The sequence below is a fragment of the Triticum dicoccoides genome, chromosome 1A (assembly GCF_002162155.2).
Source record: "Triticum dicoccoides isolate Atlit2015 ecotype Zavitan chromosome 1A, WEW_v2.0, whole genome shotgun sequence".
In the NCBI taxonomy this organism is placed as follows: Eukaryota; Viridiplantae; Streptophyta; class Magnoliopsida; order Poales; family Poaceae; genus Triticum; species Triticum dicoccoides.
This window is the reverse complement of record NC_041380.1, coordinates 71,609,440-71,633,647: the sequence shown is the minus strand read 5'-3', so window position 1 is coordinate 71,633,647 and position 24,208 is coordinate 71,609,440.

Below are 24,208 nucleotides of genomic sequence, written 5' to 3'. Positions count from 1 at the left end.
GAGGCTTGCTCACCACTCGGTAGGATTTTTTTTCAACTTAGGCGAGTACTAGACTGCAGCTAAGCCCCCGAGTGAGAGACTTGCTCACCACTCGGTAGGATTTTTTCAACTTAGGTGAGTATTGGACTGTAACTAAGCCCCCGATTGAGAGGCTTGCTCACCACTCGGTAGGATTTTTTTCAACTTAGGCTAAACGGATTCGCAGCTAAGCCACCCACTAGGGGATGTCAGAAACAAACGTAAGCAATCGACAATCATTTTCTGAAGACTGTAAAAACTCTTGTCTTTGATAAACAAACTACAAAGGTGCTTCTTATTACATCTCAATAGGCTGAATGCTTAAGTATAAAAGGGGCGAAGCAGCTCCGCATTCCAAGCACGCGACTCGTCTTTCTTGTGTTCGACGTCGTAGAGGTGGTACGCTCCATTGTGGAGCACTCTGGTGACAACGAAGGGGCCTTCCCAAGAGGGAGCAAGCTTGTGTCGTTTCTGCTGATCCACTCAGAGAACCAAGTCTCCCTCTTGAAATGCTCGACCCCTCATGTTTCTGGCATGGAATCGACGCAGGTCCTGCTGATAGATGGTTGATCGGATCAAGGCCATCTCTCTTTCTTCTTCCAGGAGATCAACTGCATCTTGCCGTGCTTGTTCTGCTTCTTCCTCTAAAGAAAAGCTCGACTCGGGGCGCATTGTGAAGCAAGTCACTCGGAAGTACAACTTCGGCTCCATAAACCAAGAAAAATGGGGTTCTGTCAGTCGACCGATTGGGAGTTGTCCTCAATCCCCACAACACTGACGAAAGTTCATTGACCCAGGCTCCTGCTGCGTGTTTGAGGTCACGCATCAGTCAGGGTTTCAGTCCTTTGAGGATCAATCCATTCGCTCTTTCAGCTTGCCCATTCGACTGGGGGTGGGCGACTGAGGCATAGTCGACTCGAGTACCTTGTGAAGCACAGAAAGTTCTGAACTCATCAGAATCGAAGTCTGATCCGTTGTCAGTGATGATGCTATGTGGAACACCATATCTGAATGTTAACTCTCTGGTGAAGCTGACAGCAGTACTGGCATCAAGGTTCTTGATAGGCTTGGCTTCAATCCACTTGGTGAACTTGTCGACTGCTACAAGAAAATGAGTGAATCCACTCCTACTATTCCTCAAAGGTCCGACCATATCCAATCACCAAACAACAAAAGGCCAGACGAGTGGAATGGTCTTCAGGGCCGACGCAGGCTTGTGAGACATGTCAGAGTAAAATGGCAACCTTCACATTTGTCGACTATTTCTTGTGCCATCTCATTTGTCCATGGCCAGTAAAATCCCGCTCGGTATGCTTTGGCCACAATGGTCCGAGAGGACGCATGGTGACCACAGGTCACCGAGTGGATGCCATTGAGGATCACTCGACCTTCTTCAGGTGTTATGCATTTCTGGCAAACTCCAGTCACACTTTCTCTGAACAACTGCCCTTTTATCACATTAAAGGCTTTAGATCGACGGACGATCTGTCAAGCCTCTTCTTCATCTTCTGGGAGTTCCCTTCTAAGAATGTATGCGATATATGGTACTATCCAATCAGGGGTGATGACCAAAACCTCCATAATCAAATCGACCACGACTAGAACCTCGATTTTAGTTGGATCGGTGGCATTCTTCGGCTGTGGGGGTTCTTCAGTAAAGGGACCTTCTTGAACTGAAGGTGTATGAATATGCTCTAGGAACACATTGCTGGGAATGGCTTCTCTCTTTGAGCCTATCTTTGCTAGATCATCGGCTGCTTGATTTTTTAGTCAAGGAATGTGATGAAGCTCTAACCCCTCCAACCTGTTTTCTAAGTTTCTCACTGCATTGCAATAACCAGTCATAGTTGGGCTTCTGACGTCCCATTCCTTCATCACCTGATTGACCACTAAATCTGAGTCGCCATAGACCATGAGGCGACGGACTCCAAGTGAAATGGCCATACACAACCCGTACAGAAGTGCCTCATATTCAGCCTCATTGTTGTAGGAGTCAAAGTGAATCTGGAGAACATAGCTGAGTTTGTCACCACTGGGGGATACCAACACCACCCCTTGGACCCATTGAAGAACATGGTCCAATGCTCCGAGTGAACTTGGGCCAGAAGTTGCTGTTCGATCCACTCAGCGAGGAAATTAGCTATTGCTTGGGACTTGATAGCTTTCTTTGCCTCAAACTTGATGTCCAGGGGAAGGAGTTCAATCGCCCACTTTACCACTCGACCAGTTGCATCTCTGTTGTTCAGAATCTCTGATAATGGAGCGTCGCTGATGACTGTAATGGAATGATCAGAGAAATAGTGTGCAACCTTCTTCATGGTCATGTAAATCCCATAAACAAGTTTCTGATAATGTGGATATCTTTGCTTTGACGGAGTCAGAACTTCAGAAACATAATATACTGGGCGCTGAACTTTATAGGATTTTCCTTCTTCCTCCCGCTCAACCGTGAGTACTGTACTGACAACTTATCCAGTGGCTGCAATATAAAGCAGTAAAGGCTCTTTGCTGATTGGTGCAGCAAGCACCGACTGGGTGGAAAGCAGGGCTTTGAGCTCTGCAAACGCTGCATCAGCTTTGGGAGTCCACTCGAACTTATCAGACTTCTTCATCAGTCGGTAAAGAGGAAATGCCTTTTCACCGAGGCGAGAAATGAATCGACTCAAGGCGGCCAAACAACCAGTAAGTTTCTGGACATTGTGCACACGCACAGGGCGTTTCATCCGAAGTATAGCACCAACTTTCTCTGGGTTAGCGTCGATCCCTCGTTTGGAAACAAGGAAACCGAGTAACTTTCCACCAGGAACTCCGGATGTGCACTTTGGTGGATTAAGCTTGATATCATATCTTCTGAGATTAGCAAAGGTTTCAGCAAGGTCAGCCAGCATGTCGGAACCTTTACGTGACTTGACCACAATCTCATCCATGTATGCTTCCACATTCCGACTGATTTGAGTGAGCAGACACTTCTGGATCATCCTCATGAATGTAGCTTCTGCGTTCTTCAAGCCGAAAGGCATGGTGACATAACAGAAGCATCCGAATGGAGTGATGAGAGCCGTTTTTATCTCATCAGGTCCATACAGTCGGATCTGATGGTACCCGGAATAGGCGTCTAAAAAAGACAAACGCTCACACCCCTCAGTTGAGTCGATGATTTGGTCGATACAGGGGACAGGAAAATGATCCTTCGGGCAGGCCCGATTGATATGCTTGAAGTCAATGCACATGCGAAGTGAATCGTCCTTCTTGGGGACCATGACAACATTGGTGAGCCACTCCGAGTGGTAAATCTCTCGGATGAACTCAGCTGCCAGGAACCGAGCCACTTCCTCGCCAATTGCTTTTCTCTTCTGGACGACGGATCGTCGGAGATGTTCCTTGACTGGTTTTACTTTTGCATCGACTCGCAAACGATGCTCAGCCAGTCCCCTGGGTACATCCGTCATGTCAGAAGGTTTCCATGCAAAGATGTCCCAGTTCTCACGGAGGAACTGGATGAGCACTTCTTCCTATTTGATGTCGAGTGTTGTTGAGATATGCGTCGGAGCAGCATTGGGGTCGGACGACTGAAATGCAGAATCTGTGGCAGGCTTCTTGGCTCGCAGCAAATCACTCGGATCTGCATTCTTCTGATACTCTTGCAGTTCTACTACTGCCATCTGTGCGTTAGCAATTTTCGAGCCCTTTTGGAAGCACTCTTTTGCCTTCTGCCGATTGCCAGTGACAATTACTCCTCTAGGACCATGTATCTTCAATTTGAGATACACGTAACATGGTCGAGCCATAAAACGTGCATAAGCGGGCCTACCCAGAATAGCATGGTAAGCACTTTGAAATCCACTACCTCAAATGTCAACTTTTCCTTGCGGTAATTCTTGGAATCACCGAAAACCACATCTAGGGCGATCTGGCCGAGTGACTGAGCTTTCTTGCCAGGTATAACACCATGGAAACTCATGTTGCTTTCACTAAGCTTGGACATCAGAATGCCCATTCCCTTCAAGGTTTCAGCATAAAGGATATTCAGGCCACTGCCACCATCCATCAGCACTTTAGTCAGTCGAGTGCCTTCAACTACTTGGTCGACCACCAGTGCTTGCCTCCCAGGGGTGGCTATATGAGCTGGATGGTCCGACTGGTCGAATGTGATGGCAGTCTAGGACCATCTCAGATAACTGGGTGTTGCAGGAGCAACCATGTTTACTTCTCTGTTAATAACTTTCAACCGACTTTTGCTTTCAACATCAGCAAAATCATCAGGGTGGAATTGACATTGGGAAAACCATCATCATCTTCTTCCCTATCCTCACCTCCGTCCGACTCCTTTTCCTTTTCCTTGGGTTGTTTCTCTCGGAACTGCTAGATCAGGAAATGACACTGTCGAGTGGTGTGTTTAGGGTAAATGATGTTCCCTTCTTCATCTTTTTTAGTATGAATATGGCATGGTAAATCCAACACATCATTCCCATCTTTATCCTTAACTTTTTTGGGAGTCCAGTGCACTTTGGGCTCTCCTTTGAACTTTCCTTGGGTAACAGCTAAAGCTTCACTAGGAGCAGCTCGTTCGGCCTTCCGCTTCTATTTCCAACTGGAATTCCCTCCTCCGGTTTCTTGGGCGACTGTTTTGTGTTTGCCACTCCGGAGTCGGTCTTCCTCTTCACCATTGGCATATTTGGTGGCAATCTCCATCATCCGAGTCAGAGTCATATCTCCTGTCCGACCGAATTTCAGATTCAACTCCCGATACTTAACGCCTTCCTTGAAGGCACAAATTGCTTGGTGATCTGACACATTCTCCACTGTATGGTGCAATGTGATCCATCTCTGGATATAATCCCTCAAGGTTTCATTCGGTTTCTGGACACAACACTGCAATTCTGTCAACCCTGCTAGCCTTTTGCAGGTGACTTCAAAGGTCCTAACAAACACTCGAGCAAGTTCCTCCCAACTATATATGCTGCCAGGAGCCAACTGATTCAACCACGCTCTGACTGAGCCCTCCAACATCAAGGGGAGGTGCTTCATAGCCACATCATCATTGCCGCAACCAATCTGCACGGCCACTCGGTAGTCCTCAAGGCAAGTGTATGGCTTGGACTCACCGGTGAACTTGCTGACTCCAGTCGCCAACCTGAAGTTGGGAGGAATCACTTCTACTGCTTTGATGGCTCTGCTGAAACACTCCGGTCCTGAAACATGCACCCTACTTCTAGTCGGATGATCTCTATCGTGGCCTTCTCTGTGAGCCCTGTTCCTATCAACCAAACCTTGAACAAGGATATATCTTGCATCAAAGCCTGGCTCTCTAGGGTCGACCAAAATTCTTCGCTCGCCGCTGTGGGGGCGCCTGTCATCTTGCCGCCGAGGCACGTATGACCCACTCCTCGGAGGAGGTGTGGGCACTCGAGGATGGTCATCGTGGTCGAGTCAATGATCATACTGCCCACGGTTCTTGTACTGATCTTGTTGGTGCCCACATCCCTCACACCATGGAGGCGATCTTGGGCTGTGAGCGGACTGGACGGTATCTGCCACCACAGATCTACTATGAATCCTGTTCCACGATTGAGATACCGCTGTATTCTGCTCTCCTGCTACCCGAAGTAAGGCCGGATCTGCATCAAACCTTGGCCAGCTTCTGACTGGGAAGGTTGAATCGACTCTGCTATTCGAGCCGCAGCTGTGAGATTCTGGATCGGAGTTCGGTATACCTGAGTTGGAGGCGGAAAAAGTGGTCGTCGACTGGACTCGGGAATCCGCTGCCGAGCACACTCGTCGAGTGCGCGTGGAGGTTCTCCAGTCAAGTGTGCTCAGTCAAGTTGGCCAGGCGCGCCTCTTCCAAGGCCTGGGCCTCGGGTGTTTCTCCAACGATAGGAGTGTGAAGTGCATCCATATTACGGCGGCAAAGATCTTCCCTCTGCTGCGAAGAGAGGGGTTCGGGGCAGTACTCCTCCTGGACGTGTGATGGGTCACCGACGCCATCGCCACCGCCTTCACGGGTGAAGCCGGGAGGACTGCGTGGTCCATTGTCCATCAAGACTTCTGCCGCGGGGTCGCTGTTGTCGCACTCGGACGCAGTCTCGACGGAGCCAGTCGACAGATCAAACAGGCCGTAGAGAGTTTCATCGGGCTTGATCGCCGCGATTTGTGGGGTGGCCAATTGGCGGGCCACCGCGTGCCTCACCCACCGCTGAAGCCGCGACCGACCGGATCGCTGGCGCTGGCGAACAATGGAAAGCGAGGTTGCCGTAGGAGCCGACTGAGACTGAGTCGACGGTTGCCGAAGAATGACGCCGCGGACGCATGCGCGGAAATGAGTTGCCCCGTGGACGGGGAGCGCCTCCACGTCGAGTGGAGCCTCATGGAGCCAAGCGGAGTCATCGGCAATGAAGACAAGCGCGCCGAGACGGATCTCGCGGCCTTCAGCCAATCCTCCACCGGAAAACATGATGACGGGAATCGGAAAAATCGCAACTTCTCCAACAAACTGCTAAGACACCTGCCCCACGGTGGGCGCCAACTATCGTGGATCTAAGACTGACAGTAGAATGGGGGGTAGGTATGAGGAGGCAAGATCGTAGCTATGGAGTAGTTGTACACATGAGTTTTACGAGTTCAGGCCCTTCTCGGAGGAAGTAACAACCCTACGTCTCGGTGCCCTGAGGCAGTCGACTGGATTATATGTGTGTGTGGGTTTACAAAAGATGCGAACCCTTGTCCTGGAGGAGGGGGGTGGCTTATATAGAGTGCGCCAGGACCTCAGCTCCCCTCAGTTATGTGGGGTTCAATGTACATAAAGAAGGAGCGTTACAGGTAACGTCTGTATGAAAGTGCTATAAATGATAGTTAAGTCTATGAGTAAACGCCTGACCGTTGCTGTGTAGAGTGACTTTAGATCTTCTGTTTGTCGAGTGATTTCTGTGACGGTCGAGTGACATTGATTCTTCCGAGTGGAATATCTCTGGTCGAGTGGATGATGGTACCCTTTGAATGCTTATGGCTTTAGGGTGATGTCCTTGGGGAAGGTGTCTAGGTCAGGCCTATGATCCTACCCTAGGTGCATAGCTTCATCACGGGGTGTCTACGACAGGCCTTACCTGGACGAAGATTGGCGCTTCAGCATTAAGCTCGAGGAGGCCTTCGATTGTGATACAGTAAGCTACGATGCAAAGTGTTTTTTTCGTAATTAAGCTCGACTTCTACTACTTCAACGTGTAATTTTCGTCTTTTACAATTCGACTAGCTTATCCCATGCCATGCAAGACGCTATGTCTTGGAGAGGATGGGTTTTGAAGATCATGAGAGGAATGAAACAAAGAAAATTAACCTAAGGACCCATCATGGTATGGATTTTGAGGTAAATCTATACAATTCTGAGAGCGTATCCCATTTTGATTGCCCGGGTTGGGAAGCACTTTGGAAGATGTATGATTTTCAAGAGGGTATGTTTGTCACCATGGATCTTGGTGATCCTGCCATCGAACAAGACAATTTGGACATTTGGGTCCTTGTTGATACGCTTCCAATTCTACCGCTATGTGAGTTTCTCAAACATAGTTATTAACTAATTTATATTATCCATTTCAAAATAGTTGACAACTTATTTCCATTGACAACTTATTTTAATTGTTCAAACAATGTGCGGAACATGGTAGATAGAACCTACTACACCGATGGCTCTGAGTTAACTTATCAGGAGAAAAATCATCTGGTTGCATTTTGTACTGATCTTGAGAATTACAATATCTATAATAAAACTCCTCCACATTATGGTCAATACGTGCCACTAGTGCATGTGTTGAACTACGGTAACATCCATGGAGATGCCATGGTAGGATTTTTTACTATTACGACATCCATGCATCTTTTGCGTAAATTCTTTTAAAACTTAACTACATTGCTAACTACGAAGTTATTACTACATTTTTCAATAGAAAATCCCGGATGATTGTGTGCCTCATCTGATGTATCAGAAAGGTCACCTTATTGTTTTGAACATACAGCCAAGTCGTCTTACGAATCTCACCTGTCCATATCGGATTTCTAAAAGAGGTGGAGACATGAATATCACAGAATGGAAAAAAATGAATGGACAATCGTAAGGAGCTACTTGGAAGCAACATTGTGTGAAAGGCAAGAATTGGAGACAGGATAATCTCCATTCTCCATAATGGAGAGTTAGAGGCTATCTTTTTTTATGCTATTTTACCTAAGAGAATATAGTAGGTCCTAAGAGAATGTAGTAGGTCCTATGAGGTACAATATTTATTATGTGGTACAGTGTGTTAGAGTTGATGATGAGGAGTAGTTGTGATTATGACTAGTGACCAACTTGCTATGTGATGTCTCATTGATGAAAACGATGATCATGAGGAGGTGTTATATGACAATGATGTATTATGATGATAAGTTGTTAATGATATGATGATGATGATGATGATGATGACGATGATATTTATTATATCATTGGGTGAAAGAACCATGGATTAGTTTCAAGTGGATGTCCATCCACTTGAAACTAGTCCACGGTTCTTTTACCCAGTGATGTAATAACTCATTATGATGTAAAAACAATCTCTAAATTGCTGCCGTATGAAAACTTGTACAAAGGTGTATGAATAAAACATGAAATAAAAAAGAAATAAAATGCAAAATAATAGTAGTAGCGCATGCCAGGAGAAGCGCTACTAGTAATTACCAGTAGCGCTGTTTGGAGAAAACACTATTACTAAGTCGATATAGCAGTAGCATGGGTTAACCCACGCTACTGCTAACCTTTAGCTATAGCGTCATACCAGTAGCGCTCCAGCCCGTGCTACTGATAGGCCTAAAACCCGCGTTGCTGCTAGGATTTTCCCTAGTAGTGCATGTGGGATGTGGAAGGAGGAGGAGGATGGGGGTCTGGTGTGGATTACCTGCCTGGATAGGCGAGGCCGAGCAGCGTGAAGGAGGGTCGCCGACGAGGAGGCGACACTGCAAGCATGGAGTGAAGGTTTCAACTTGGAAAGGAAGGCTGAAACAGGGGAAATGTGACCTTTGGTAAGGGGGAGGGGGCAGGGAGGTAGATATTTTTGTGGAAGCCGAAAATTTTGGAATTGGTTTATCGAAAAAGCTGGCACGCAAAGTGTCATCAGATAATGCTCCAGGTTATATTGTACTGCATCTCACACAGTTGGTGATAATAAACTGTGTGAGATCTACTTGACTTTTCATCTTGATTTGAATTACATAATGGATTCATAGTGGCAATGGACGGTGTTTGAATTGCTAGAACTTTTGTCTGCAGTGAAGAAGAAACTATATGTGTGTCGTAAAAGAATTGGAATTATTGAGGGTTCGTTTGGACATTTTATACATTAAATTGGTTTTCTAGCCATTTCAGGTGCACAATTCAAAATTAAACTACATGCACATGCTCCGGTGAAATAACATGGGTTGTAAAATCATATATGTGTCCATGGGTTTATGCTTATGTCCCATGCAAGAAATAGGGATGAATTTTGGGGATCGTTTGGACATTTTTATACATTAACTGAGTTTTCTAGGCATTTATATGCATAATTCAAAATTTAACTACATGCATGATAACCCACAAGTATAGGGGATCAATTGTAGCCTCTTTCAATAAGTAAGAGTGTCGAACCCAACGAGGAGCTAAAGGTAGAACAAATATTCCCTCACGTTCTATCGACCACCGATACAACTCTACACACGCTTGATGTTCGCTTTACCTAGAACAAGTATGAAACTAGAAGTACTTTGTAGGTGTTGTTGGTTAGGTTTGCAAGAATATAAAGAGCAAGTAAATAAAAAGTAGGGGCTGTTTAGATAAAGACACAACTAAGTTAGTATTAGTAAAGAGCTTTTTGTCACAAGAAAGTTATTTGTCCCTAGGCAATCGATAACTAGACCGGTAATCATTATTGCAATTTTATATGAGGGAGAGGCATAAGCTAACATACTATCTCTACTTGGATCATATGCACTTATGATTGGAACTCTAGCAAGCATCCGCAACTACTAAAGATCATTAAGGTAAAACCCAACCATAGCATTAAAGCATCAAGTCCACTTTATCCCATATGGAACAACCCCCTTAGTCGGGTTTGTGTTTCAATCACTCACGCAACCCACTATAAGCGAATCATGAACGTATTGCAACACCCTACAGCGGTGGTCCCTCACGCTTGCATGACACGGAGAGCACCATAGGATAGCACCAATAATAAAACATGCAACTCAAACCAATCTTGATCATGAAATAGCCCATAGGACAAAATGGATCTACTCAAACATCATAGGATAGCCATACATCATTGGGAAATAATATATAGCGTTGAGCACCATGTTTAAGTAGAGATTACAGCGGGTAAGAGATAGGTTACACCGCTACATAGAGGGGGGAAGAGTTGGTGATGATGACGGTGAAGTTGATGGTGAAGATTGCGGTGTTGATGATGGCCACAGCAGCGTTCCGGCGCCACCGGAAGAGAAGGGGAGAGGGGGCCCCTTATTCTTATTCTTCCTTGACCTCCTACCTAGATGGGAGAATGGTTTACCCTCTGGTCCTTGGCATCCATGGCGTGGGAGGGGCGAGAGCCCCTCCAAGATTGGATCTGTCTCTCTGTCTCTCTCTGTTTGTGCGTTCCCAGATTCTTCCCTTTCACCGTTTCTTATATTCCTGGAGACCCGTAACTCCGATTGGGCTGAAATTTTCACACGATATCTATCCGGATATTAGCTTTCTTGCGGCAAAAGAAGGGCACCAACCACCTTACGGGGTGGCTACGAGGGTCAGGGGCGCGCCCAGGGGGGTGGGGCGCGCCCCCCTGCATCGTGCCTCCCTCGGGCACCGTTTCGCGTGGATTTTTCTTCCCCAAAATCATATATATTCCAAAAAATTCTCCGTTAGTTTTTATCCTGTTTGGACTCCGTTTGATATGGATATTCTGCGAAACAAAAAAGATGCAACAAACAGGAACTGGCACTGGGCACTGGATCAATATGCTAGTCCCAAAAATAGTATAAAAAGTTGCCAAAAGTATATGAAAGTTGTAGAATATTGGCATGGAACAATCAAAAAATATAGATACGATGGAGACGTATCAGCATCCCCAAGCTTAATTCCTGCTCGTCCTCGAGTAGGTAAATGATAAAAAAGATAATTTTTGATGTGGAATGCTACCTGGCATAATCTTGATCATGTATCTAATCATGGCATGAATATCGAGATACGAGTGATTCAAAGCAATAGTCTATCATTTGACATAAAAACAATAATACTTCAAGCCTACTAATAAAGCAATCATGTCTTTTCAAAATAACATGGCCAACGAAAGTTATCCCTACAAAATCATATAGTCTGGCTATGCTCCATCTTCACCACACAAAATATTCACATCATGCACAACTTCGATGACAAGCCAAGCAATTGTTTCATACTTTTGACGTTCTCAAACATTTTCAACTTTCATGCAATACATGAGTGTGAGCCATGGACATAGCACTATAGGTGGAATAGAATGGTGGTTGTGGAGAAGACAAAAAGGAGAAGATAGTCTCACATCAACTAGGCGTATCAACGGGCTATGGAGATGCCCATCAATAGATATCAATGTGAGTGAGTAGGGATTGCCATGCAACGGGTGCACTAGAGATATAAGTGTATGAAAGCTCAGACTGGAAACTAAGTGGTCGTGCATCCAACTTGCTTGCTCATGAAGACCTCGGGCGTTTGAGGAAGCCCATCATCGGAATATGCAAGCCAAGTTCTATAATGAAAATTCCCACAAGTATATGAAAGTGATAACTCAAGAGTCTACTCTGAATCACAAGTGTGGTAAAAGGATAGTAACATTGCCCCTTCTCTCTCTTTTTATCTCATTTTTTATTGTTTATTGTTTTTTTTTATTTTTTTGGTGGGCTCCTTTGGCCTCTTTTTTTGACTTCTTTGGCCTCTTTTATTTATTTTTAAAGTCTGGAGTCTCATCCCGACTTGTGGGGGAATCATAGTCTCCATCATCCTTTCCTCACTAGGGCAATGCTCTAATAATGATGAGCATCACACTTTTGTTTACTTACAACTCAATATTACAACTCGATACTAGAACAAAGATATGACTCTATATGAATGCCTCCGGCGGTGTACCGGGATGTGCAACGATCTAGCGTAGCAATGACATCAAAAAAACAGACAAGCCATGAAAACATCATGCTAGCTATATTACGATCATGCAAAGCAATATGACAATGAATGCTCAAGTCATGTATATGATGATGATGGAAGTTGCATGGCTATATATCTCGGAATGGCTATGGGAATGCCATGATAGGTAGGTATGGTGGCTGTTTTGAGGAGGGTATATGGTGGGTTTAACGTACCGGCGAAAGTTGCGCGCTACTAGAGAGGCTAGCAATGATGGAAGGGTGAGAGTGCGTATAATCCATGGACTCAACATTAGTCATAAAGAACTCACATACTTATTGCAAAAGTCTATTAGCTATCGAAACAAAGTACTAAGCGCATGCTCCTAGGGGGATAGATTGGTAGCAAAAGAGCATCGCTCGTCCCCGACCGCCACTCATAAGGAAGACAATCAATAAATAGATCATGCTCCGACTTGATCACATAACGGTTCACCATACGTGCATGCACAGACTAAGGCATATCCTAGTGGTGGGAAGGGCTTGATGCCTTTCCACCCACCTAGGTTCAAGGCATGGCACTTGCAATTTGGGTTTGTTGCACCAATTATACTGTAAGGGGTTCCCTTACAGTCTTTCTATGAAAAAAACCATACGTGCATGCTACGGGAATCACAAACCTCAACACAAGTATTTCTACAATCCACAACTACCCCTAGCATGACTCTAATATCACCATCTTTATATCACAAAACTATTGCAAGGAATCAAACATATCATATTCAGTAATCTACAAGTTTTATGTAGGATGTTATGACTAACCATGTGAATGACCAATTCCTTTCAACTCTCTAAATAGATATAAGCGAAGCAAGAGAGTTTAATTCTTTATACAAAAGATATGCCCACGCTCTAACAAATATAAGTGAAGCAAAAGAGCATTCTACAAATGGCGGTTTTCTATGTAAAGAGAAACATGCAATCCAAACTTCAAATGATATAAGTGAAGCACATGAAGCATTCTATAATGCCATACTCAAAAGATATAAGTGAAGTGCAATGAGCATTCTATAAATCAACCAAGGACTATCTCATACCAGCATGGTGCAGAAAATAAAAATGAAAACTAAATTCAAAAGACACTCCAAGATTGCACATATCGCATGAACGAAACGAATCTGAAAACATACCGATACTTGTTGAAGAAAGAGGGGATGCCTTCCGGGGCATCCCCAAGCTTAGATGCTTGATTCTCCTTGAATATTTACTTGGGGTGCCTCGGGCATTCCCAAGCTTGTGCTTTTGCCTCTCTTCCTTCTTCTCACATCGAGACCTTCTCGATCATCGAACACTTCATCCACACAAAACTTCAAAAGAAAACTCGGTAAGATCCGTTAGTATAAAGCAAATCACTACTCTAAGTACTGTTGTAAACCAATTCATATTTTGTTTTTGCATTGTGTCTACTGTAATATAACTTTTTCATGGCTTAATCCACTGATATAAATCGATAGTTTCATCAAAACAAGCAAACTATGCATCAAAAACAGAATCTGTCTAAAACATAATAGTCTGTAATAATCTGAACATTCACCATACTTCTGATGCTTGCAAAATTATGAAAAAATTATGAACAATAAAAAATTTGTATAGAAAGACAGTGCAAAAAGAATCGTAACCATTTGACATTCCAGTAAAAAATGTAAAATCTTGCACTACAGCCAAAGTTTCTGTCCTGCACCGTACAAACCAACAAGCATTGTAAACATCCTACAGGCATACCTTGGCACATTATTTTTATAATACAATGGAATTGTACAAGGGGATAATTATTTTTATTGAAAAGTTTCTGTAATCAAGATTCACAAAGTTTCCGTGTGCATGAACAAAGTTCAAGGCTAGCTCCCACTTCAACAATGCTTGTCTCTCTCACTTTCGCTTTTCTTTTTGAAAAAGTTTTGGGTTCCCCTCTTTATTTTTGTTGTTTTTAAACTATATAAAAGCACTCAACAGAAATGAATGACTCTCTAAAACTTCCGAGTTGTGTCAGGACCCCGATTCCAAGTCACATCGATCTAGCCGGTAACACCTCATATCACTTTCCGGCCTCACGCACGGTATCCCACGGGTGTCGCCTTACCATGGCCCGGGACCATTTGCACCTTTTGGCTCACGTATATGATAGTGTCGCTAGCATCCATATGACAGAGAACCCGGGCCGACATGGCTAGTCGTGAACCCAAAGTGGCACAGACATATGGAGACAGGCATACATGAATTACATAGAGCATGTCGGTCATCAGCGAGTGATTCCGGGCTGTAGCACTGGGCTAACAGGACTCTGGGGAACCCGGGCTGTAGCAGGCTAGGCATGACTCCGGATGTCACCGCGTGACATTTCCCCGAAGGGACAGACATAGGAATGACGTGAAACACATGCCGGCCAGTCAAGTGTCCTGAGCAGTAGTGCTGGGCTAGCAGGACTCCGGTGAACCAGGCTGTAGCGGACTACTATGGCTCGAGGAACGCTAGACTACATTTCCCCATAAGAAAGGCTGCCAAGGATAAACAACTAGATTGTCGGATCCCACTCATACCAAGCATTTCAATCATACACACAATATGCCCGATATGAGTACATACAACATGGCATCACAACAAAACTCTACAACTCAAGTACTTTATTTAAAGGCTCCAGAGAGCCATACATAACATGTTGATACAGATAGGGGTCACATGACCCGACACTCAAGTCATACAATCATACAAGCACAAGTGGAAGCAACTAGTCTGAGTATAGACACTAGAAAGAAAGAAGGCTTCTCGAAGCCTGTCTATCTACATAGGGCCCTCCATGGCCAGGATCACCACCTGGGTGGCTAGTCACTCGTCGACATCAAGGTCTACATAAAACCCATCGGAGGGGGCGGTGTTGTCGTCTGAAAACAAGAAATAAGCAAACATGAGTACAAGGTACTCAGCAAGTCTTACATCAGAACCTACTATACATGCTCATTCTCAAGAAGGTGGTGGGGTTATTGCAGCAAGCGAGCTTTGACTCTTAGCTAGGCTATCCTACGGAACTCCACTGGTAAAATAGTTTTCGCACACGAGTCCACTACTCACCAACACAATACTCCACCGGGGATCCTCCCTCGTCATCCTACGAGAGGGCCATCCTCGGTACTCACACTTATCTTGAGTCTTTTAGTAGTAACCGTTAACTTGTCTATGAACTGTATAGGCAACCAAGTAGTCCTTTTCCGCGGACGCAGCTATTCGAATGGATGATGTTAACCCTGTAGGGGTATACTTCTTCATACACGCTTTCACCACTTATCGTCGTTTACACGACATGTACTCGGCAACCTACAAGCGGAAGCCCAGCGAGGGTGTCAGCCACGGCCTACCTAAACACTTAAGTCTCTAGTCCAGGTTTATCGCCTATCCAGGTTCCATCCGCAGGGAGTCCGGCCGAGGTTTCCACATACGGCCCCGAATGATGTGAACAGGGTCCCGAGATGCCAAACGGGCGCCCGGCATACCCGACCACGGTGTATCTACCGCAACATAGCCCACCCCTAGGGTCAGCGCTACGCACGGCCTCCAACACATAACCTACAAACACCAGAAACTATTTGCAACTCCTGGACAGAGTACTAGGGTGATTAAGAAGCCGAGAGGGTCCATTGGTTTCGGGCCCAATGTACGGTAGTAACTGTATCTTAAATTACACATACAGATCTCAGTTCTTATGGACGGTCTCAATGAAACAACCCACCATGTACTCCTACATGGCCTCTCATCGATACCTTTACCAAAACATGTTCAATACATCCCTCACATTACCGACATAAACATTTCACTCTAGCCCATCACCCAGATGAACCAGACCTGACACAACTCTAAGCATAGCAGGCATAGCAAGGTAGGAATCACATACATGGCTCAATCAACTCCTACACATGCTAGTGGGTTTCATCTAGTTACTGTGGCAATGACAGGTCATGTAGAGGATAAGGGTTCAACTACTGTAGCACATAGCAGTTTGAATCGCGTTGTCTTAATGCAGTAAACAAGAGCAGAAGCGAGAACATGGGTTTGTATCGGAATGATCAATGGGTTGCTTGCCTGTTGTAGAGGTAGTAGGGTACTGCCCTTCAGACGGATACTCAGGGTTATCCACGGAGGCAGAACCTACCACGAAAGACACACCGAACATAATCAACACATGGCAATATGCAACAATATGATGCATGCTATGACATGGCAAGATGAAAGTGTCTTGGCCTAATGCAAGCTAAAACAGAAGGGGATGAACTCATTTGAATCAAAGATTCAAATGTTAGCTCATTAAACATGGCCTTATTAGTGCATTACCTTATTCTGCTTAAACAACAAGGTTAACTTGTTTTGTCATGCATGAAACCATTACATATGGATAAATTGAATTTTTCTGATCATTTTTCATATATAAATCTTTGCATTTGGAGCTATGGTTGTTTTTCTATGATTTTTAGAAGTTTTGGCTGTTTTTTGGAATTTCCTATTAAAGAATAAATCCAGTAATTGAATTAATGCGTCAGCATGACATAGGTGTGACGTCAGCGAGTTAACTGGGTCGGCCAGGTCAAACCTGACTGGTGGGCCCTGTCTGTCAGTGTCACAACTAATTAACAGAATTATGTTAGTGCTAATTGACTGTCAGTGGGGCCTGGGCCCACATGTCAGTGACTAAACTAATTAAAATTAGTTAAAACTAATCTTAAACTGATTAGCAGACCGACCCCACCTATCATAGACTCAGGGGGGTCTACCTGGGCCCACACGGGGGTCAAACAGGGTCAACTCGCTGGCGGCTTGACGCCGGCGACGACAGACGCGGCGGAGGGGCTCGGGTTTGCGTCTCCGGCGACCAAATCGATGCCGGAGAGCAGCTACGTGACACGGGGAGCGAGCCGCGTCGTTGGTGGAGAAAGTGGAGCTTAGGGAGGCCGGAAACGTCGCCGGCGATGAGTTTGGCGATGGCCGGAGCTCGGGTGAGGATGAACTAGTCGCTAGGGGGCACGGGGAGGCACGTGGATTGGTGCGTTGAGCTCCTGGAGGTGCGATAGGACTAGTGGACAGGGTGGCGTGGCCATTGGGTGGCCGGAGCCTCGTCGGCGACGAGCTCCGTCGCGGTGCGTGCGGGTGATCTACATGCAGTCGCTATGGGGCTCGAGAGAGAAAGCGGAGAGGGTGGGGAGGTGGCTGAGCTCACGGGGGTCTCGTCGAGGCAGTCGGAGAGGTCGGGGATGAGTTGATGCGGCGGGGCAGTGAAAGGGATCTCTGGTGGCCGGAGTTGAGGGCGATCTTGGTGCAGCGTCTCCGGGGCAAGCGAGCGCTCGGGGCTCGACCCACTCGATGTAATCGACGACGGCGGAGCTCATAGACACGATGATGCGGCGCGAGGACGACGGAGGGCACGGCTACGACGACGGTGCGGCGACAGGAGCGTTGGCCCTGGTGGGGAACGACGAAGGGAGAGAGACAGGGGGGAATGGCGTGTCCAGGGGCTGCGGGGTGCGACGTGGAGGCGTCTAGGCATGCAGGGCGCGGGCGGCAAGCAGGTCACGCCGTGGCGAGCTCGGGCATGCCAGCGTCACCTCCCTGCCTGCCTGGCGGGGAGGAAGCAGGTGGCTGGCGCGGGCCAGCATAGTGCTAGGCCGCCAGGTGGGCCGGCTGGTGGGTTAGGTAGGCTGCGTCAGGTAGGTTTCTCTCTCTCTCTCTCTCTCTCTCTCTCTTTTTTTTTCTGTTTTTCTTATTTATTTATTATTTCTGTAACTTCAGGGCTTTATTAAAAATACTAGGTCATTACCATAAATCATAAAATTAATCATGGCCACTGCTTAGAATATATCCAACAGCAAACATTTTGGTTTATGATTATTTGAGCATTTAAAATATTTTATAGCATTTAAATGCCCAAATGCAAATACCATAAGGATTAATCCAATGACCTTAGATGTCCTAGAAAAATGTGCACCATTTTTGTCAAAGGTTTTAACCCAAAACAAAAAGGGTGGGCTTTTTAGAAGGGCATTTCAGGTTCATTGAAAAAGTTTTTTAGTAAACCCTAGTTGTTCCAGGGGGGGTTGCTGGGGGTTCTCTCATCCCCATTTCAAATTTAAAAGGAATTTAAACATGATGCACACTCTAATGCTTGAACTATCTAGGGTGTGACAACTCACCCCCACTTAAAAGAATCTCGTCCCGAGATTTAGGATCCTCCGGAAAGAAGGTGGGGTACTCGAGTCGAAGACGGTCCTCCCTTTCCCAAGTGGCTTCTTTCTCGGAATGGTGTGACCATTGAACCTTGAGAAACTTGATATTATGACGTCGAGTGGTACGCTCGGCTTGATCAAGGATACGAACGGGATATTCCTGATATGAGAGGTTATCTTGTAGATCAAGCGTTTCATGGTCCACTCCATGGATAGGATCCGCGAAGCAACGCCTGAGTTGAGAAACGTGGAAGACATCATGAACTCTGGAAAGATGCGAAGGTAGTTCCAATTGGTAGGCAACTTCTCCTCGTTTAGCAAGAATGCAAAAGGGTCCAATGTAACGAGGAGCCAATTTGCCTTTGATACCAAAATGATGGGTTCCCTTTAACGGAGTAACTCGAAGGTAAGCTTTCTCGCCGACTTCATAAGTCATAAGCTTATGTTTACGATCATATTTACTCTTTTGACGAGATTGGGCTGTTTTCAATTTCTCACGAATAACGCGAACCTGTTCTTCTGCTTCCTGAATCATATCCGGGCCAAAGAGTTGTCTTTCCCCGGTTTCTGACCAGTTAAGAGGCGTTCGACATTTTTGTCCATAGAGAACTTCGAAAGGAGCCTTGCCCAAGCTAGCTTGAGAACTATTGTTATAAGAAAACTCCGCGAATGGAAGGCAATTCTCCCAACCCATTCTGAACGAGATGACAGAAGCTCGGAGCATATCTTCTAGAATTTGATTGACTCGCTCTACTTGACCACTTGACTGAGGATGGAAGGCAGTGCTAAAAGAGAGACGAGTTCCCATAGCATTTTGGAAACTTTCCCAAAATTGAGAGGTGAAAAGACTCCCATGGTCTGAGTTAATTTCCAATGGAACACCATGAAGAGACACTATTCGGGAGATGTATAAGTCGGCTAGCTGGCTAGCGGTGATACTCTCACGAACAGGTAGAAAGTGGGCTACTTTGGAAAGTCGGTCGATCACGACGAAGATGGCATTATTCCCTCTCTTGGTCCTGGGAAACCCAGTGATGAAATCCATACTGATTTTATCCCATTTCCACTCAGGAATAGCCAAAGGTTGAAGGGTGCTAGCAGGCCGTTGATGTTCTGCCTTAACATGACAACAAACATCGCAATTAGCAATGTATTGAGCGATTTCTCTCTTCATCCTAGTCCACCAAAACCTCTGGCGTAGGTCTTGATACATTTTAGTACTACCGGGATGAATGGTGAGAGGGGATTCATGAGCTTCCTTAAGGATCAGCCGCCTCAGGTTTCGTGCCTTTGGAACCACTAGGCGATTTCCAAACTATATGACACCTTGATCATCAATGGAGAAACAATTTGTGACTCCTTTCTTAATGCTTCTCTTAATACGGGAGGTTCCCGGATCTACCTTCTGTGCCTTGATGATCTGATCCGTAAGGGTAGGTTTCGCCACCAGTGTGGATAGGAATCCTCGAGGAACAATGTGAAGATTGAGCTTACGAAATTCCTCGTGGAGAAGTGGTTGACTTTGTTGTAACATCATGTTGTTACAATAGGACTTACGACTTAGTGCATCAGCCATGACATTGGCTTTGCCCGGGGTGTAAGTTACTCCTAAGTCATAATCCGAGATCAACTCGACCCAACGTCTTTGCCTGAGATTCATATCCGGTTGGGTGAAGATATATTTCAAACTTTGGTGATCGGTGAAGATCTCGCAATGATTACCAAGGAGGTAATGTCGCCAAGTTTTGAGTGCATGGACTACAGCTGCAAGCTCTAGATCATGTGTGGGATAGTTTTCCTCATGTGGGTGTAATTGCCGTGAAGCATAGGCAATTACCTGACGATCCTGCATGAGTATGCAACCTAGTCCTTGTCGCGAGGCGTCGCAATAGATAATGAAGTCCTTGGAGAAATTTGGTGGTACCAGTACGGGAGCAGATGTCAGGCGTCTTTTCAGTTCCTAAAAGCTGAACTCGCACTGTGGAGTCCACTCGAACCTTTTATCTTTCTGGAGGAGTTCAGTTAGAGGTTTAGCAACCTTGGAGAAATTCTCGACGAAGCGGCGGCAATAGCTCGCTAAGCCAAGGAAGCCCTGAACTTGCTTGACCGTCTCAGGTGGAGTCCAATCAAGGACAGCGTGAACTCGCTCGGGATTGACAGCAATACCCTTACCAGAGATTACATGGCCTAGGTAGGTCACTTCTGGCGACCAAAATTCACACTTGGAGAATTTGGCATAAAGGCGATGCTCTCGAAGTTTCATCAATACCAGCCTTAGATGTTCGGCATGTTCCTCTTCATTCTTGGAGTAGATGAGCATGTCATTGAGGTATACTATGACGAATTTATCCAAATACTCCATGAAGACCGAGTTCATTAACCGAGAGAAGGTAGCGGGGGCATTGGTTAAGCCGAAGGACATAACGGTGTACTCGTATTGGCCATAACGAGTAACAAAGGCCGTTTTGGGAATGTCCTCGTTTCTGATTTTGATTTGGTGGTAGCCCAACCTCAAATGCATCTTGGAAAAGACTGAGGATCCAGCGAGCTGATCATATAGATCGTTGATCCTAGGAAGCAGATACTTGTTCTTGATAGTGACCAAATTGACAGGTCGGTAATCTACAACCATTCGATCCCTTCCATCCTTCTTCTCGATGAAGAGGACAGGGCAAGCCCAAGGAGAGGAACTAGGACGGATGAAACCCTTTTTCAAGGACTCATCGAGTTGGTTCTTAAGCTCGGCTAGTTCTAAGGGTGCCATCTTGTAGGGTCTTCTAGAAATTGGAACGGTTCCTAGAACAAGGTCTATCACAAACTCGACATCCCTGTCAGGTGGAACACCTGGCAGTTCTTCTGGAAAGACATCCAGAAAGTCTCGGACTACCGGAACATCCTCAAGGTCTGGAAGGGGGTTGGCATTTAGGGAGTAAAGCTGGCGCTTGGCCACTCAAGTTAAGACATTGACTGTCTTTCCCGATGGGTGAGTAAGTTGAACGGTTCCAGTGGCACAATCAATCTTAGCATAATGAGCTGACATCCAGTCCATACCCAAAATGATGTTTATGTCCGAGGACTTGAGAGCTATTAAGGATGCAAGGAAGACAAGTCTACCGACAAGAATTTCGTTCCCATGGCTTACTCTAGAAGTTTGCCATCTAGAGCCAAGGGTTTGAATTTCCATGGTAGAGGGCATGTCACAGAATGTCGTGTTATCCAATCGAGCATAGTTCTCGGATATGAATGAATGAGATGCTCCAGTATCGAAAAGAACAGATGCCGGATGGCAATTAACAAGGAGCGTACCAAGGACGACGTTAGGATCCTCATGAGCCTCCTCGGTTGAAACTTAGTTGACATGGCCACGTGTAGTAGTGACCGGCTTGGCGTAGAATGTCTTTCCCGCGGGCTTACCACGGCCAACGGACTTTCCAATTTGATTGGGGTTGTTGTTCTGGGGACACTCTCGGCTATAGTGACCCGGCTCTCCACACTTGAAGCATGTCACAACATTGGGGCGTGGAGCAGCATTAGCAGCGGGGCCACCATAGGGCTTGGGCGGTGCAAACTGCTGGTTGGGACGAGGCGCCTCAAAGGATGGCCGCGGGATGAACCTGGGTGGCAGTGCCGTGCTTGGGATCCACACCCGGCGCTTCTGAGCTCCAGAGCCGGATGAAGAGCCAAAATCACGTGACTGCTTGCGTGAAGCGTCATAATCAGTCTGGCCTGTCTCAGCGCTGATGGCTTTATTGACCAACTTCTAAAAGGAGGTGCACTCGTGCAGACGAAGATCGCCGCGAAGCTCAGGGCTGAGTCCCTTGCGGAACCTTGCCTGCTTCTTAGCGTCGGTAGATACTTCTTCAGGAGCATAATGTGCCAGATTCCCAAACTCACGGCTATATGCATCCACAGTCAATCTTCCTTGGGTGAAATTGCAGAACTCCTCCCTCTTGCGATCCATGAGACCTTCCGGAATGTGATGCTCACGGAAAGCCTCACTGAATTCAGCCCAAGTAGTAATTTGGCCGACCGGGCGCATAGCTTCGAAGTTTTCCCACCAGAGGCTAGCAGGGCCTTCGAGATGGTAGGCAGCGTAAGTAACCTTATCAGCTTCGGCTACATTGGCAGAACGTAGCTTGTGGGTGATGCTGCGAAGCCAGTCATCCGCGTCGAGGGGCTCGACGGAATGGTTAAACTTTGGTGGGTACAGCTTGATAAAGTCATTGATTGACACCAAGTCATTTCGCGGATGGCGTGCAGTGTTCTGCTCAATCTGCTCTAGCAGGAGGTTAGTCTCACGCTTGTTTCTTTCTGCCTCCAGCATCACTTTGGCCAGAGAGGGCGGGTGAGGCAGATTTTCACCCCTAGCTGCACTGGCTTCCCCCTGCTCCGGGGCAGCAGGGTTGCTGCGGGTGTTGACCATCCTAGGAAAAAAACAAGACAACGGTTTAGATAAGGATGGCTCAAACTTAGCAAGGAAGTGCAGAATGTAATGGATAACACGGAATGCAGAGATGTTCATCCGTATGTCATGGTAATATAAAACTGCCATATATATACCAACGGTCATACACATCATACATAGTTTAGTACAAGCCCAGGCTACAGTACAACTATGATGAAAGACGTTACATCTCATCGGAGGCATTCCAAGCTCCTATACATTATTTGTCTACACCTCCGGAATTGATTACACACAAAGTCATATTCCACAAGTCACGCAGGACAGTGGAGATACAACTATTACAATACTAGTGATACTACTACTAAATCAGACAACTCCGTAGTAGTCCTCATAGAAGTCACCTCCATAGCCTGGAAGTTCAACGTGATCATCCGGGAACAGACGGTCCTGAGGAGCTTGTGGACCAAAGGGGCTAGGATGAGGTCTTGGACCAACAAACGGTGGCCTGCGGGGACCACGGGGTGGGGTGATGCCTCCCACATCATGCCAATCCACCATGTCTAGCAGAGCAGATCTCATAGGATAGAGATCCCTTGTATCCATACATCCAGCTTGCACCGCAGGTATAAACCGAGTCAATGTGGCCCAATGATCAGCACGGGTATTAAAAATCTCCAGCCTCAAGGCCCAATTCTATCAGTCCTTACCTTCGAGCATCTCGGCAGTGGTACGAGTTAATGAGTCCTCATGAGTGGAGTCAGCATAGATAGCCTGAAGATACCCTTGCGCTCCCGGAAGTGAAGCTGGCATGTAACGGAAGTTGGTGTTCCGAAGCAGGCCAGTCCGGACTCGCATGATGGTCATCATGGAATAGGCAGCATCCTGCACAGCCATCTCAACAGTAACCCCGAGTCCATAGGAATAGTGGAGGGGCTCGGTAGATCCAGGATAAGAAGGAAATATCCTGACGGTGCAGAAATATTGGCTTTGATTAAAGTCTCGGAATTGCTCTTCGACGGTGTATTCGGGATACCAATGGTAACCCATCTCGATCATTACCCGGACTAACATAGCAGTATGACCGGGCACATCGAGGCACCCGGTCAGGCAAACCACTTGGTTTTGAGCACGAGTGGCCATCTGAAAGCACAACCACAATGCAAGACATTAGCATTTCTAGGGAAAATTGGACAGCATAGCGGCTGTAAATGTTTAGAAAAAGATTTGAGACATTCACAACAGTTTGCAATACCACTCAACAATATCATATCAAGGTTCTGATTCAACTAGCAACATACTAGAAATAGTAGAAACTGAACTGGGGCTTGTAACAACAACCCTATAAGCTACTACGGATTAGTAACACGTGAACCTG